This window comes from Balaenoptera physalus, assembly GCF_965194825.1.
Source record: "Balaenoptera physalus genome assembly, chromosome: 1".
Lineage (NCBI taxonomy): Eukaryota > Metazoa > Chordata > Mammalia > Artiodactyla > Balaenopteridae > Balaenoptera > Balaenoptera physalus.
In genome coordinates this window covers 80,778,590-80,797,119 of record NC_138882.1, presented here as the reverse complement: position 1 = coordinate 80,797,119, position 18,530 = coordinate 80,778,590, and the positions used below count along the sequence as shown (strand labels likewise).

The 18,530-nt window shown below is 35.0% G+C and overlaps 1 pseudogene across 1 annotated transcript; it reads right to left on the bottom strand.

The window, feature by feature from the left end:
• Nucleotides 1-313: 313 nt before the first annotated feature.
• Nucleotides 314-11,814, bottom strand: LOC309642881 (olfactory receptor 10T2-like; annotated as a pseudogene). Its single transcript has one exon. The product of its transcript is annotated as an olfactory receptor 10T2-like (transcript).
• Nucleotides 11,815-18,530: the final 6,716 nt, after the last annotated feature.

Sequence of the window (18,530 nt, the reverse complement as noted above, 5' to 3'; positions counted from 1 at the left end):
AGCTGAATGCCAGGAGCTGTGAGAACAAAGAAGAGAAAGGGAAATATCTTCCAGCAGCCCCAGGAGCAGTGGATTAAATCTCCACAATCAACTTGATGTACCCTGTATCTGTGGAATACCTGAATAGACAATGAATCATACCAAAATTGATGTGGTGGACTTTGGGAGCAACTGTAGCCTTGGGGTTTGCTTTCTGCCTCTAATTTGTTTCTGGTTTTATGTTTATCTTAGTTTAGTGTTTAGAGCTTATTATCATTGGTATATTTGTTTATTGATTTGGTTGCTCTCTTTCTTTAATTTATATATATATATATTATTTTTTCTTTTTTCTCTTTTGCTGAGTGTGTATGTGTATGATAATTTGTGTGATTTTGTCTGCATAGATTTACTTTTACCATTTGTCTTAGGGTTCTGTCTGTCCGTTTATTTCCTTTTTTTTTTTTTAGTATAATTTTTAGCACTTGCTATCATTGGTGGAATTGTTTATTGGTTAGGTTGCTAGCTTATTTCTGTCTTTCTTTTTAAATCTTTTTGATTAATTTTTAATTTTTAATAATATTATTAATTTTTATTTTAATAATTTTATTGTATTTATTTTCATTATTTTTCTCCCTTTTCTTCTGAGCCATGTAGCTGATGGGGTCTTGGAGTTCTGCCCAGGTGTCAGGCCTGAGCCTCCTGGTTGGAAGATCCGAGCTCAGGACATTGGACCACCACAGACCTCCCAGGTCCATGTAATACCAAATTGCAAAGGCTCTCCAAGAGATCTCCATCTCAATGCAAAGACCCAGTTCCACTCAATGACCAGCAAGCTACAGTGCTGGACACCCCATACCACACAACTAGCAAGACAGAAACACATCCCCACCCATTAGCAAATAGGGTGCCTAAAATCATACTAAGTTTGCACTCACCTCAAACACACCACCGGACATGATCCTGCCCACCAGAGAGACAAGATGCAGCCTCATCCACCAGAACACAGGCACCAGCCCCCTCGACCAGGAAGCCATCACAACCAACTGAAATAACCTTACCCACTGGGGGCAGATGCCAAAATCAATGGGAACTACGAACCTGCAACCTGCAAAAAGGAGACCCCAAATGTAGTAAGTTAAGCAAAATGGGAAGACAGAGAAATACACAGCAGATGAACGAGCAAGGTAAAAACCTACCAGAACAAACAAATGACAAGGAAATAGGCAGCCTACCTGAAAAAGAATTCAGAATAATGATAGTAAAGGTGATCCAAAATCTTGGATATAGAATGGAGAAGATAGAAGAAACGTTTAACAAGTACCAAGAAAAACTAAAGAGCAAACAAACAATGATGAAGAACACAATAAATGAAATTAAAAATTCTCAAGAAGGAAACAATAGCAGAATAACTGAAGCAGAAGAACGGATAAGTGACTTGGATGGTAAAATAGTGAAAATAACTATCTCAGAGTAGAATAAAGAAAAAAAGAATGAAAAGAATTGAACAAAGTCTCAGATACCTCTGGGACAACATTAAACTCACCAGCATTCGAAATATAGGGGTCCCAGAAAAAGAAGAGAAAACGAAAGGGACAGAAAATATATGAGGAGATTATAGTTGAAAACTTCCCTAATATGTAAAAGGAAATAGTCAATCAAGTCCAGGAGGTGCAGACAGTCCCATACAGGGTAAATCCAAGTAGAAAAACAGCAAGACACGTATTAATCAAACAATCAAAAATTAAATACAAAGAAAAAATATTAAAAGCAGCAAGGGAAAAGCAACAAATAACATACAAGGGAATCCTCATAAGGTAACAGCTGCTCTTTCAGCAGAAACTCTGCAAGCCAGAAGGGAGTGGCAGGACATATTTAAAGTGATGAAAGAGAAAAAACTACAACCAAGATTACTCAACACAGAAAGGATCTCAGTCAGATTTGTTGGAGAAATTAAAACCATTACAGAGAAGCAAAAGATTAGAAAATTCAGCACCACCAAACCAGCTTTACAACAAATGCTAATGGAAATTTTCTAGGCAGGAAACACAAGAGAAGGAAAACACCTACAATAACAAACCCAAAACAATTAAGAAAATGGGAATAGGAACATACATATTGAAAATTACCTTAAACGTAAATGGATTAAATGCTCCAACCAAAAGACATAGACTGGCTGAATGGACACAGACACAAGACCCATATATATGCTGTCTACAAGAGACCAACTTCAGACGTTGGGACACATACAGACTGAAAGTGAGGAGATAGAAAAAGATATTCCATGCAAATGGAAATCAAAAGAAAGCTGGAGTAGCAATTCTCATATCAGACAAAATAGATTTTAAAATAAAGACTACTACAAGAGACAAAGAAGAACACTACATAATGATCAAGGGATCAATCCAAGAAGAAGATATAACAATTGTAAATATTTGTGCACCCAGCATAGGAGCACCTCAATACATAAGGCAAATGCTAACAGCCATAAAAAGGGGAAATCAACAGTAACACAATAATAGTAGGGGACTTTAACACCCCACTTTCACCAATGGACAGATGATCCAAAGTGAAAATGAATAAGGAAACACAAGCTTTAAATGACACATTAAATAAGATGGACTTAATTGATATTTACAGGACATTTCATGCAAAAACAACACAATACACTTTCTTCACAAGAGCTCATGGAACATTCTCCAGGATACATCATATACTGGGTCACAAATCAAGCCTTGGTGAATTTAAGATAACTGAAATCATATAAAGTATCTCTTCCGACCACAATGCTATGAGACTAGATATCCATTACAGGAAAAAATCTGTTAAGAACACAAACACATGGAGGCTAAACAATACACTACTAAATAACCAAGAGATCATTGAAGAAATCAAAGAGGAAATCAAAAAATACCTAGACACAAATGACAATGAAAACATGACAACACAAAACCTATGGGATGCAGCAAGAGCAGTTCTAAGAGAGAAGTTTATAGCAAGAAAATCCTTCCTCAAGAAACAAGAAACATCTCAAATAAACAACCTAACCTGACACCTAAAGCAATTAGAGAAAGAAGAACAAAAACCCCCTAAAGTTAGCAGAAGGAACGAAATCATAAAGATCAGATCAGAAATAAATGAAAAAGAAATCAAGGAAACAATAGTAAAGATCAATAAAACTAAAAGCTGGTTCTTTTAGAAGATAAAATTGATAAACCATTAGCCAGACTCATCAAGAAAAGAAGGGAGAATACTCAGATCAATAGAATTAGAAATGAAAAAGGAGAAGCAACAAGTGACACTGTAGAAATACAAAGGATCATGAGAGATTATTACAAGCAACTATATGACAATAAAATGGAGAACCTGGAAGAAATGGACAAATTCTTAGAAATGCACAACCTTCCGAGACTGAAGCAGGAAGAAATAGAAAATATAAACAGACCAATCACAAACACTGAAACTGAGACTGTGATTAAAAATCTTCCAAAAAGCAAAAGCCCAGGACAGATGACTTCAAAGGCAAATTCTATCAAACATTTAGAGAAGAGCTAACACCTATCATTCTCAAAATATTCCGAAAAATAGCAAAGGAAGGAACCCTCCCAAACTCATTCTACGAGGCCACTGTCACCCTGATACCAAAACCAGACAAAGATGTTACCAAATAAGACACCTACAGGCCAATACCACTGATGAAAATAGATACAAAGATCCTCAACAAACTACTAGGAAACAGAATCCAACAGCACATTCAAAGGACCATACACCATGCTCAAATGGGGTTTATCTCAGGAATGCAAGGATTCTTCAATATATGCAAATCAATCAATGTAATAAAACATATTAACAAATTGAAGGGGAAATACCATATGATCATCTCAACAGATGCAGAAATATCTTTCAACAAAATTCAACACCCATTTATGATAAAAACCCTCCAGAAAGTAGGCATAGAGGGAACTTACCTCAACATAATAAAGGCCATATATGACAAACCCACAGCCAACATTGTTCTCAATCATGAAAAACTGAAACCATTTCCTCTAACATCAGGAACAGACAAGGGTGTCCACTCTCATCATTATTATTCAGCATAGTTTTGGAAGTTTTAGCCACAGCAATCAGAGAAGAAAAAGAAATAAAGGGAATCCAAATGAGAAAAGAAGAAGTAAAGCTGTCACTGTATGCAGAAGATGACATGATACTATACATACAGAATCCTAAATATGCTACCAGAAAATTACTAGAGCTAATCAATGAATTTGGTAAAGTAGCAGGGTACAAAATTAATGCACAAAAATCTCTGCATTCTTATACACTAATGATGAGAAATCTGAAAGAGAAATTAAGGAAACTCTCCCATTTACCACTGCAACAAAAAGAATAAAAAACCTAGGAATAAACTTACCTATGGAGACAAAAGAGCTGTATGCAGAAAACTATAAGACACTGATGAAAGAAATTAAAGATGATACAAACAGGTGGAGAGATATAGCATGTTCTTGGATTGGAAGAATAAACATTGTGAAAATGACTATACTACCCAAAGTAATCTATTGATTCAATGCAATCCCTATCAAACTACAAATGGCATTTTTCACAGAACTAGAACAAAGAATTTCACAATTTGTATGGAAACACAAAGACCCCGAATTGCCAAAGCAATCTTTAGAAAGAAATACAGAGGTGGTGGAATCAGACTCCCTGACTTCAGACTATACTACAAAGTGACAGTAATCAAGGCAGTATTGTACTGGCACAAAAGCAGAAATATAGATCACTGGAACAGAATAGAAAGCCCAGAGATAAACCCACACACATATGTTCACATTATCTTTGATAAACGAGGCAAGAATATAAAATGGAGAAAAGACAGCCTGTGCAATAAATGATGCTGGGAAAACTGGATAGCTACATGTAAAAGAATGTAATTAGAACACTTCCTGACACCATACACAAAAATATACTCAAAATGGGTTAAAGACCTAAATATAAGGCCAGGCACTATAAAACTCTTAGAGGAAAACATAGGCAGAACACTCTATGACATACATCACAGCAAGATCCCTTTTGACCTACCTCCTAGAGAAATGGAAATAAAAACGAAAATAAACCAATGGGACCTAATGAAACTTAAAAGCTTTTGCACAGCAAAGGAAACCATAAACAAGACCAAAGGACAACCCTCAGAATGGGAGAAAATATTTGCAAATGAAGCAACTGACAAAGGATTAATCTCCAAAATTTACAAGCAGCTCATGCAGCTCAATAACAAAAAAACAAACAACCCAATCCAAAAATGGGCAGAAGACCTAAATAGACATTTCTCCAAAGAAGATATACAGATTGCCAACAAACACATGAAAGGATGTTCAACATCACTAATCATTAGAGAAATGCAAATCAAAGCTACAATGAGGTATCACCTCACACCAGTCATAATGGCCATCATCAAAAAATCTACAAAAAATAAATGCTGGAGAGGGTGCAGAGAAAAGGAAACCCTCTTGCACTGCTGGTGGCAATGTAAATTGGTACAACCACTATGGCGAACAGTATGGAGGTTCCTTAAAAAGTTAAAAATAGAACTACCATATAACCCAGCAATCCCACTACTGGGCATATACCCTGAGAAAACCATAATTCAAAAAGAGTCATGTACCACAATGTTCATTGCAGCTCTATTTATAATAACCAGGACATGGAAGCAACCTAAGTGTCCATCGACAGATGAATGGATAAAGAAAGTGTGACACATGTATACAATGGAATATTACTCAGCCATATAAAGAAATGAAATTGAGTTATTTGTAATGAGGTGGATGGACCTAGAGAGTGTCATACAGAGTTAATTAATCAGAAAGAGAAAAACAAATATCGTATGCTAACACATATATATGGAATTAAAAAAAAAAATGGTTCTGAAGAACCTAGGGGCAGGACAGAAATAAAGATGCAGACATAGAGAATGCACTTGAGGACACGGGGAATGGGAAGTGTAAGCTGCGATGAAGTGAGAGAGTGGCATGGACATATATACACTACCAAATGTAAAATAGATAGCTAGTGGGAAGCAGACGCATAGAGCAGGAAGATCAGCTTCGTCCTTTGTGTCCACCTAGCTGGGTGGCATAGGGATGGTGGGAGGCAGACACACCAGGGAGGAGATATGCGGATATATGTACATTTATAGCTGATTCACTTTGTTATACAGCAGCAACTAAGACAACATTGTAAATCAATTTACTACAATAAGGATGTCAAAAATATATATATATATATTTTATTGTGGTTAAACAAAACAAAATAAAACAAAACACTTTATATAAAATTTACATTTCACCACTTAAGTGTACAGTTCAGTAGTGTTGAGTATATTCATAATATTATAAACAGATCTCCAGAACTTTTTCATCTTGCAAATCTGAAACTCCATAAACAACAATTTCCCTTTTCCTAAGTGAAATAAGCCAGTCGCAGAAAGACAAGCAAGACTCTTACCTACTGTGCTTTGAAGTGTTTTGTTACACAGCAAATATCAAATGAGAATATGCATATATTCCATATGCTAGACTCTGCCAAACAGGTTTTCAAAGTGGTTGGACCAGTTTATACTCCGGCCAGTACTGTATGCGACTTCCGGTTGCTCCACATTTGCAACATTGGGTGAGAGTGAAATATGCTCTCCTTTCCTCAGTTATTCTCCCTCCACATCCTCTAGATTTTTCCTCTTGGTCAGTTAGGAAGATAAACCTCAGACTGAAATTGTATTGCAACTCATTTTCATTTGAGACATCCTGGTATGTGTGGGTAATCACACTTGCATTTTCATGATACTAATGAAATTGAACACCTTTTCACAAGTTTATCATCCAGTTGGATTTTCTCCTTTTTGAGAGTTGTGTTCAATATTTTGCACACTAAAAAAGGGGGAATACCTCTTTTCCTTATTGATTAACAGAAAATTACGAACATTCTATAAATCCGTATTTAATTCGTCATGTGCATTTCAAATATTCTGGCTCTGAAAATTGCATTTCACTCTCTTAAGGTGTCATTTGATAAACAAGTATTCTTAATTTTAATGAAGTGTAATTTATCAATCTTATGCTTTCTGAGTAATGCTTTAGTATTCTGGTTAAATAATTTTTGCTTCCACAAGATCATAATTTTTTAAACTATTCTAAAAAGTTTATTGCTTACCCTTAAACTTTTAGTTCTAATATCCATGTAGAATTGATTTTTGTGTATGGTATGAGATAAAGATTAATTATTTTTTCTTGTGGATATCTATTTGTCCTTGTACTATTTTTTATAAAGATCATTTTTTATACCAGATGTGAGAGGATGCACTTGAACTTCAGTGTCACTTTTTTCATGACCAAATGAATATATATGTATTGGTTTATTTCTGAATTATCTTTTTTGTTGCATTGTTCAAGGTATGTATACTTGCACCAATACTGTACTCTCTTTTTCATATGAATTTCTTATATATTTTATATTGGGAACTATAATTCATCTAGGTTTGTGTTTCTTTAAGATTACTTGGCTTTTCTTGTTCTTTTGTATTTCCATACTTCGTATTCTTAGACATAGAGATTTTCTTTTCTGCTGAAACTCAGAAATATAATTTATTTTTATATTATTGACTTTATCAGGTGATTTAACAAGTGCATTTCATTTATTAATTCTTACTTATCTTTATATTCTTATGAAATTTCTATGTCCCTAATAATATATTCTTTTTTATTAAAGCATAGTTTATATACAATATTATATTAGTTTCAGGTATACAACACAGTGATTCAACATTTGTATACTTTATGAATTGATCACCACATTAGGTCTAGTAACCAACTGTCACCATACAAAATTATTATACTATTGATTATATTCCCTCTGCTGTTCATTACATCCTCATGACTTATTTATTTTATAATTGGAAGTTTGTACCTCTAAATCCCATTCACCTATTTTGCCCAACCCCTCGCCTCATCCCTTCTAGTAACTACCAGTTTGTTCTCTCTATATATGACTGTTTCTATTTGGTTATGTTTGTTCATTTTTTTTTTTTTATATTCTACATATAAGTGAAATCAGACCATATTTGTCTTTCTCTAGCTGACTTATTTCACTTACTGTAACACCCTGTAGGTCCACCCACGTGGTTGCAAATAGCAAGATATCATTCTTTTTTATGGCTGAGTAATATTCAGTTGTATATATACACATATATATTAAGTCTTCTTTACCCATTCATCTATCAATGGACATTTAGGTTGCTTCCATATCCCAGATATTGTAAACAAAGCTGCAATGAACATAGGGGTGCATATATCCCTTCAAAGTAGTGTTTTTACTTTCTTCAGTTAAATACCCAGGAGTGGAATTGATGGATCATATGATAGTTTTATTTTTAATTTTTTGAGGAATCTCCATACTGTTTTCCATAGGGGTTGTGCCAATTTACATTCCCACCAGTAGTGTATTAGGCTTCTTTTCTTCTTCACACCCTCACCAACACTTGTTATTTCTTTTCTTTCTTTCTTTCTTTCTTTCTTTCTTTCTTTCTTTCTTTCTTTCTTTCTTTCTTTCTTTCTTTCTTTCTTTCTTTCTTTTCTTTTCTTTTCTTTTTTTTTTTAAATAGTAGCAATGCTGACAGGCATGAGGTGGTATGTTATTTTGGCTTTAATTTGCATTTCCCTGTAGATTAGTGATGTTGAACATCTTGTCATGCACCTGTTAGCCATCTGTTTGTCTTCTTTGGAAAAATGTCTATTCAGATCCTCTGTTCACTTTTTAATGGGTTGCTTTATTTTTTGATGTTGAGTTGCATTAGTTCTTTTTTTTTATTTTAGATACTAACCCCTTGTTGGATACATCATTTCCACATATCTTCTCCCATTTTGTAGATGCTCTTTTCATTTTGTTGATAAGTTGTTTGTTTGTTTTTGTTTTTTTTCTGTGCAAAACTTTTTAGTTTGATGTAGTTCCATTTGTTTATAATCACTTTTGTTGCCCTTTGCTTGATGAGACATGTCCAAAAAATATTAATAGACCAATGCCAAAGAGAGTAATGCCTAAAATTTCTTCTAGAAGTTTCATGATTTCAGATCATACATCTAAGACTTTGTCCCATTTTGAGTTTATTTTTGTGTACAGTGTGAGAAAGTAGCCATTTGATTCTTTTGCATGTAGCAGTCCAGTGTTTCTAACACTATTTATTGAAGAGGCTGTCTTTTTCCCACTATATATTCTTACCTCATTTGTCATAGATTAATTGCCCATATAAATATGTGTTCATTTCTGGGACCTCTATTATGTTCCATTGATCTATGAGTCTGTTTCTGTTCCAATGCCATAATGTTTTGACTACTGTAGCTTTGTAGTATAGTTTGAAATCAGGGAGTGTGATACATTCTGCTTTGTTCTCCTTCCTCAAGATTGTTTTGGCTATTCAGGGTCTTTTGTGTTTCCATAAAATTTTTACAATTATTTGTTCTAGTTCTGTGAAAAATGCCATTGGTTCTGTGAGAAATGCCATTGATAGGGATTGCATTAATCTGTAGATTGTGTGGGGAAGTATGGCCATTTTAACAATATTAATTCTTCTAATTCATGAGTATGGTATAACTTTCTATCTATTTGTGTGATCTTCAATTTCTTTCAACATTGTCTTATAGGTTGCTGAGTACAGGTCTTTTACCTCCTTAGTTAGATTTATTCCTGCATATTTTATTCTTTTTGATATAATCGTAAGCATGATGTCTCTGGCTGCAGGGCCTGGGAACCAGAGCTGATGCCCCTTACAGGTGGGTGAGGCTGGTCCTGGGGCTAGTGATGGCCCACTGGTGGGAGGATCTGTGTTCCAGGGTCTCTGTCTGAGGGCCCTGGGCATCCTTAAGTTGATGTCAGACTCACTGGTAGGTGAGACTGGGTCCTGAGCCCTCTGGTGGTCAGGACAGGGTCCCTTAGGACCCAGCATGCTGGTGCATGGGCCTGTGTCCCTTCCTGGCTAGCTGATTGGTCTGTGACTTCACAGTACAGTCTTGTGGGTGACCAAGTCCTGGTTCTGATAAGCTAGAGGGAGGATTCTAAAACGGCACTTGCCAGCATGAGTGTTCTCATGGTAGAATGAGCTCCCATAAATGGCTTCTGCCAGTTACTATGTCCCCAGGGTGAGCACTAGCTGCTTCCTGCCTCTCCAGGAGACTCTCCAAGATCAGCAGGTGGGTCTGACCCAGGGTCATTTCAAATTACTGCCTCCTCCCTGGGTCCTGGAGTGTGTGGGATTTTGTGTGTTCTCTTTAAGAGTGAAATCTCTGCTTTGTACAGCCCTCTGGCTCTCCCAAAAGTAAACCCTTCTGGTTTTCAAAGCCAAACCTTCTTGGGTGTCATCTTCCAGGTGCAGAGATTCTCCATAAGAATTGCAATTATCCTCTGTTTGTGGATTGCCCACTGAGGGTTATGGATTGTTACTATACCCCATCTCTGCCCCTCCTATCCTTCTTGTTGTGGGTCCTTCTTTATATCTTTAGTTGTAGAAGGTCTTTTCTGCTAGCCTTCCAGTCTTTCTCTTCAATAGCTGGTCTGTAAATAGTTGTAATTTTGGTGTGTCTGTGGAAGGAGTTGAGCTCAGAGTCTCCCTAATCCACTATCTTGGCCACTCCAGTCAGAAGGACTTTCCAATAAAAAAAAGATTAAGGTGACTTGAAGGCTTTACTTCTATTCTTTGATTAAAAAATCAATTTGTTTATAGAATTTAAGTTTTATCTAGGATACTTTCTTGAATATAACCTTCCTGACATATTGACTCACTCATATAGTTTTGGGAAATAAATATCTACTGAGAACCTTTCTCAGAGCTGTCTTCATTTCTTTATTCCTCAGTGTGCAGACAAGGGGGCTGAATAGTGGGGTGATCACTGTATAGATCACTGCCACATGTTGGTCCTTATAGGAGGAGAAAAAGGATGTGGGCCTCAAGTACATAAAGGAAGCAAAGCCATAGTGGAAAATAACCACAGTGAGGTGGGAGACACAGGTGGCAAAGGCCTTATGCTGTCCCTCCGCTGAGGAGATCTTGAGGATGGTGGAAACAATGAAGACATAGGAGATGAAGATCAACACTAAGGGAACCAGCAATACCAGAATGAGGAAGAAGATAACCATCTCCTTCTGGTTGGTGTCTGTGCAGCCCAGTTTTATGACAGGGGAAATGCCACAGAAAAAGTGGTTGATTCAGTTGGAGGCAGAGAAGGGTACACTAAACACCAGGACGTTGGCAACCACAGAGATCAGGAAACCACAGAAGCCTGAGGCTAAAACCAACTGCATGCAGGTGGCTCAGCTGACAATGAGTGTATAGTTGAAAGGGTTGCAGATGGCAACATAGCAATCATAGCTCATCACAGCAATTAGGAAACAGTTGGTTCAAGCCAATCCCACAGAGAAATAGAGCTGGGAAACACACCCAGAGAAACAAATAATCAGACTGTGGAAAGCCCTTGGTCAGCATTTTGGTACAATGACAAAAGTATAGCACATTTCAAAGCAGGAGATGCCAAAGAGAAAGAAGTACATAGAGGTGTGCAAAGCCCAATTCAGATGAATGACAGTCATGATGGTTGCATTGGCCATCAGAATGGTCAGGTAGTCCAGGAGGAAAATAAAGAAGAGATAGATTTGCAGATGTCCCAGGTTTGAGAATCCTATAATGTTGGACTCAGTGATCATATTCTGGTTCTGTCTCTCCAATAGGCACTGGTATTCTGACTCAGACATCCTAACATTCAGAACAGAAAGAATTTGACAAAAGTGAAATGCTCCCATGGAAACCACAAATATGTTTCTGTACAAAGCTAATAATACTGGTATGAAAAAATGAGTAACAAGTTAAGCACACTGATTAGGGAATGAGGGGAAAGCAGGAGGCATGAGGAGTAGTGATGTAAGTAATATCCCAATTCAATGATATCTGAAGAAATTTATTTTTGTAAGTTGTTTTCATTCTTTGTATTCTTATTTGCACAGAAGATTCATATCATATAAAGTTCATTAAATCAGTAAGTGATTTCAAGCTCATCTCATCCAATCCTGCCATTTTATGGAAGAAGAAACTGAAGCTTAAAAAAATTAAACCATTTGCTTAACTGACATGAGTTCACCTAAACTTAACAGAAGGAGTAAAATGATGAACTTAGAGAAGAAATCAATCAAATATAGACTAGAAAAAGAACATAAAAAATCAATAAAACTAAAAGCTGTCTTTTTGAAAAAATAAACAAAATTGACAAAGTCTCAGCTAAACTAAGTAGAATGAAAGAGAAGACTGAAATAAATAAAATAAAAAATGAGAGAGAAGATATTATAATGTATGCCTCAGAATTTAAAAAGGGACATAAATGAATATTATCAACAATTGTGCACCTATAAATTGGATAATTTAGAAGAAATGAACAAATTTCTAGAAAAATTAATCTACCAAAACTGTATCAAGAAGAAATAGAAAGCTTAAACAGACAATTAACAGATAAAGAGATTTATCAGTAATCAAAAATCTCCCAGCAAAGAAAAGTCCAGAACCAGATGGTTTCATGAGTGAATTCTACCAAACATGCAAAGAATTAATACCAATCCTTATTAAACTCTTCGAAAAAATCAAAGAAGAAAGAACACTTTCAAACTCAAATTATGAGGCTAACATCACCCTAATACTAAGGCCATATTAAGACACAACAGAAAAACTACAGGCCAACATCCCTGATGAACATAGATGCAAAAATCCTCAACAAAATTCTAGGAAATTATTGATAAATATAAGAGAATGTTAAATTTATTACATATTATTCTTTGGATGCAAGGATGGTTGAAGATATACAAATCAATCAATGTACTATACCACATTAATAAAATAAAATAAAATGCATGATAAAATCTGTAGATGTAGAAAAAGTATTTGAAAAAATTCAACATCCAGTAATGATTAAAACTCTCTCCAAAGAACTTACCTTAACCCAGTAAAGTTTATACATGAAAAGCCAACAGCTAAATCATAATTGGTAGGAGAAAATTGAAAGTTTTTCTCTAAAATTGGATACAGTAGGGAGAGTTCCCACTCTCATCACTCCTAATCAGCATAGTACTAGAAGTCCTAGCCAAAACAATTAGACAAGAAAAGGAAATAAAAAGCATCCAAATCAGAATGAGAAAAGTTAAATTACTTCTATTTGCAGATGGTACAATCATATATGTAGAAAACGCTAACAATTCAATCAGAAAAAACTATTAGAACTAGTAAACAAATTTAGTAAAGTAGCAGATACAAAATCAACATAAAAATCAGCCATTTTTCTATACACAAACAATGAATTTTCCAAAAAGGAAATTAAGAAAACAATCTTATTCACAATATCAACAGAAAGAATAAAATATTTAGGAATTAACTTAGCCAAAGAGGTGAAAAACTTATACACTGAAAACTATAAAATATTGAGAAAGGAAATTAATAGAGAAAGATAAATGGAAAAAGATTCAGTGTTCATGGGTTGAAAGAATTAATATTGTTAAAATGTCTATACTACCCAAAGTGGTCTACAAACTAAATGCAATCCCTATCCAAATCCTATAAGCATTCTTTACAGAAATAGAAAAAAAATCTTGAAATTAATATAGAACCACGAAGGACACTGAATAGTCAAAGCAATCTTGAAGAAGAACAGCAAAGCTTGAGGCTGCACATTTTATGATTTCAAATTATATTACAAAGCTACAGTAATCAAAATGGTATGCCTATGGCAAAATCAAACACATAGACCAACAGAACAGAATAGAGCCCAGAACTAAATCTATGCAATTATGGTCTATCTATAACTTACAGATCTATAATTTAAGTTTAAATTTTTATATTAAGCAAAACATTTTCAGAAAAATAAAATCAAATATGTAACAATCATAAAAAAAATAGGATCAATTACCCTACCTAGTGTAAAAACCCCTTTCTGTCTGTAGAGTATTTGTACAATAGAACAAAGTAGACTGAAGTAACCATAGGCAAGTCTCAATTTCTGTTTTTGTGTTTCCTGATAGAAACAACACTCCTTTGGAAAGTAACACCTCTAAACTACGAAGCTCTTCATTATGAAGTCATTAGAGGTAATAATGAAAAGAATCATTTCCGTCTCCCCTTACATTGATTCCCAGACTTACATATTCTTGTTATTGGAGAATAGGCACAATACATTGTTTGCTAGTTCAGAGTATACACTGCCTTGAGTAGACATGTGGGGTTCCATCATGTGTTGTCACACAGGTGGTGTTCTATCTGAGCCTTCAGTAAGCCATTTAATTTTCTATATGACACCTCATAATGAGTGATATATACATAGAAGGAGACAGGTTTCCCATTATTATTTTCTAAGTACAGTTTCCTTACTGACTTATGAGGTAATTTCTATTAAAGACCAAGTTTCCAAACATACATAGATCAATGTCTGTGATCTTCTTTCTGTCTCTTTGTAATATTTAACTCCTCCTATTCCAGTAGCAAGCTCTCTTTATCACTAAGGCATCTTACTATTGGGAAAAGTGAGCCTCTATATCACTTTTCCTTTTTCAAAAATGTCTTATTATTCCATGTAAACTTTAGAAATTTGTATTGTCAGGTTGCCTTCACAATTCATGCTGGGGTTTGGAATGGAATTATATTGCTTTTGGTTTAGCTTGGATGAAATTGACAACTTTATATATATAGTTATTCTAGTAAAAAAAAATTAAGATAACAAGAAATTTAATGATAATGTTCAAATAGGTTTAAGACACTTGTTAAAAATTTAGGTTTTGGCAGAACACCCCAATGGTTCTAATTAGGATTTCTATGGACAAAAACCTGAGAAGATAAATTTGCAATTAAGCCCTCTTTTGATTTATAAACACTAAATTTGAGAATCACTGGACAAATATACCAGTTTCCTGACTTAAAATTCAATGAAAAATTTCCACTTGGCCTCTGCATTACAGTCTTAATTGTGGTGATTTTCCCTTCAGAATCCATAACATATGGGCTCAACTTCCAGTGAAGACATGGGCTAATTATGTTTATGGCTCCTACTCCTCAGGTACCTCAACTAAGGCTACCTTTGAGAAACTTATGACATTATTTTCCAAAATAACCTTGACTTCTAATTAACCCCAGGGCAATGTCTCCAGTGCAGTAGATCAAGTCTCAGGAGTCCAATGATCAGTGTATACTTCTAATAACCACACCCCATGTTGGTCACCAGAATTTCTAAAGATAATGACTTTGGCTGGACAAGTTGAGAGTCCTGATGGATAGAGGAAGATGCAGAGGAGAGCTTCTGTCCCAAGGCAGATTCATTCTCTTTTGCTGATATTTCTTCAGGTTCTGGTCTTTGGCTTAGAATCTACTTGTCAAGGGATCGCAGATCCTGAATGTTTCTGTCTGAATTGAAAGGAGGAGAGCAATGTAGGTACTTACTGAGCAGTGGGAATATTGCTCTAGTCTGGGGTTGTGGGGTCTAGACCTGAGTGAGGGCTAGTGCTTGTGAACATTGGCCCCCCATTGCAATTCTGGCAAGTGGCAAGGATAAGAAGGAGAATCATGGGCTGCTTTTAACTTCAGGTACTAAAAGTGATTTGGCATCGTCCATATAGTTCTCTGAATTTTTCTTAATGATCAGATTGGGTCATTTTTGCTGCCAGCTAGATTTTCTTTTCTTTCTTTATTTTTCTTTTTTTGAACTGGTTGCCTCATGGACTACGTGAAACACATACTTAACTAAATCCTCATTTCTCTATCTGCTGTGTACTCATGGATGCATATTTTTAGTTATAATCTAATACTTAAGCTCCATTTTAATAAGGCAATTCAGGATTTTCATGTGTATCTAAGGATACAAAAATTCCACTTCTTTAATATCTGAGGCTGGGTACATAATTTCTCTCAGTTAATTGACTGATTTCTTCCCCTAAGATAAGTATTTGAAAACATCAAAATTTTGCATCAGAAAAATTTGTAGATTTGCCCCCTTTTTGAGGTACCCAGTACCCTCAATTATTGAGTCACTGTTTAAGCTTAAATTATATAAAATTTTTTGGAGCATCGAAGGAGTTAGAAAAATAAGGTGCAGAAGTGTCATCTCCAAGGATCATAACATGAATTCCATTGCTTGGTTCTAGAATATCATAAAGGGAATTTAGGGATCATCTAACTAGAGAATTTTGGAGTCTCTGAGTTGAAAAGTATCTTAAGGATTAGTATTCAAACTTTACCCTAAGTCAAAACTTCTTCTGCAACATGTTATTCAAGGAGCCTCCGTTTAAGTTCTTTCAGCAGTTTATTACAGTTATTGCTGTATCACCTTTAATTTTAAAAATAAAAAGACTGAACATCCAAGTTAAGTACCTTGCCCGAAGTCACACAAAGCTAGACCTGAAATATAGATCTTCTCACTCCAAACTGAGGGATCTTTTACCTTAATTTTATAGCCTGTGGGTATTTGCTGGAAGATCTTTTTATTCTTCTGCCCTTATGTCTTTAGTACTGATATAACACGCTCTGGTGGTCTTTGATGTCTTCTTGAGCAGATGGGGGCTACCTTCTCAGATATACTGTGCCAGTGAGTCTCCATACACCACGAAAAGGGAAAATATATCAATCATACAACTCATTTAGACTGTGGGGTTATAGTAAGTGTATGTAAAAATCCCCTTAACTGAAATCAGCTGCTCTCATGGGTTTGAGTGACAAATAATCTAAACTGTTTTCTTTTTTGTTTTTTGTTTTTGGTATTGGGGAGAAACAGGTGTTCCTTCAGCATCAGATAATTCTAACTTCTGTGGTCTACTCTATAATTCATACTCAGTGGAGTGAGAATATAGTGGGGATGAGGTGTGGATTAGTTGACAGTAGATCCAGAAAAATCTTGGGAAAGTAATAAGAAAAGGATAAGCAATGATCATAAATTTAGATTTCCCTCAGTGTTTTGAAAGAGGCAGGGTCCCTTTGTCCAGGTGGAGGTAATATACAGGGAAACTGCCTTGTTAGTTTGCTTTTCTTCATATAGAAAACATATGTATATTATACCAATATATATAAGTATACACATACAAATGTATGTATATAACAGGGATATATATGGTATCTACTTTCTTTATATTTATATATAATAGAGATACCTTTAGAGTTACAGAATGAAAAACATTCCTATTATTTGCGTTGAAGAACTTCAAAACCAGCATGTGTGACTATCTAATATTAACTTCAAATAATTACACCTACTAAGTTTATGACCAATTTCTAGTAATTAAGAAAGAACAAAACTTATCTTCAAATTCTAAGGATAGGTACAGTGAGTTTCAGAAATTTCCGATCACTTAACTTAAAGTCTAGAAAGCCAAGGTTTGCTATTATCATGAAAAATGCAAAGACAAAATTCTGGTAGCAGATGCAAACAATTCCTCAACACATAATGATGTAAAAGTTTAAATATACTGAAAAGTGTACAAATGAAGACTGGATACAACCAATAAATGTTAAATGATTTTGCATACAAAGAACACTTTCTTTACTTCTTAGGCTTAGGCAGTTGGGAAATACACCCATGAAAAAATGATCTGATATAAGCCCTAAAAACGACTTTAGAAATAATTTTTTCTAGCAGTTTGCAAATTGTGTTTAGTAGTAGAATATCCAAAAGGAATCTTATTGACATAACAATATGCAAAATATATAAAGCCTATGATTTGATCAGGAGTTGTAATCCTGGAAAACTGCCCAATTGTCACATTCTCTGTCACTCTGTGTGACAAGGAAGGTCTTGCCAGTTTTGTAAAACTCTATTTTTCTGAGGCACCTCAGAACAGGAAAAGTGAAGTGTGTTTAAAATGCCACAAAGTAAATGAGACTCTTTCTAACAGTATGATGATTCTTCTCTTTCTAAGAAAAGGAGAAAATTTTCTTTAAACTAATGTTATCTTCTGTTCCACCCTTGGCTCAGTGCTCTAGTTTGTGGAACTTCCAGTAATGTTTGTAACTGGTCTGAAAATTAAAGTTTTTTTTCTTTTTTTTCATATTGTTTTGCCTATTGACATAAAATTGTTATAATGAGTAATTGACATAAGGTATATGATATTTTTACCACATATCTTATCATATGATAAGTTGTCAATAAACACAAATCCTCTCACAGTTTTGCTCAGAGATAATCTAGTTCTTTTTTTCCTTCCCCATTTGTGGTTGGATAAACTGAAATTCACCTGCTGTGTCTGAACATTACTCATTCTTTCATTCCACTTTCTGATCAAGTTCAGATAGCTGAAGTTTACCATATTTTTCACTTTTGCAGAGCTGTTTTCCTTAGGCTTGTAGTGAGAAAGGAAAACACAATAATCCATAAGTAAGATACAAGGGGAAAAAACAGATAATTCCTTAATCCTTAGCTAGAGAGATAACATGTTCTTGGTCTTGGAAAAAAGTCTTCTAATTGGTCATCAGTTGTTCTGTTCCATATTTAGCCTTAATTCTTATT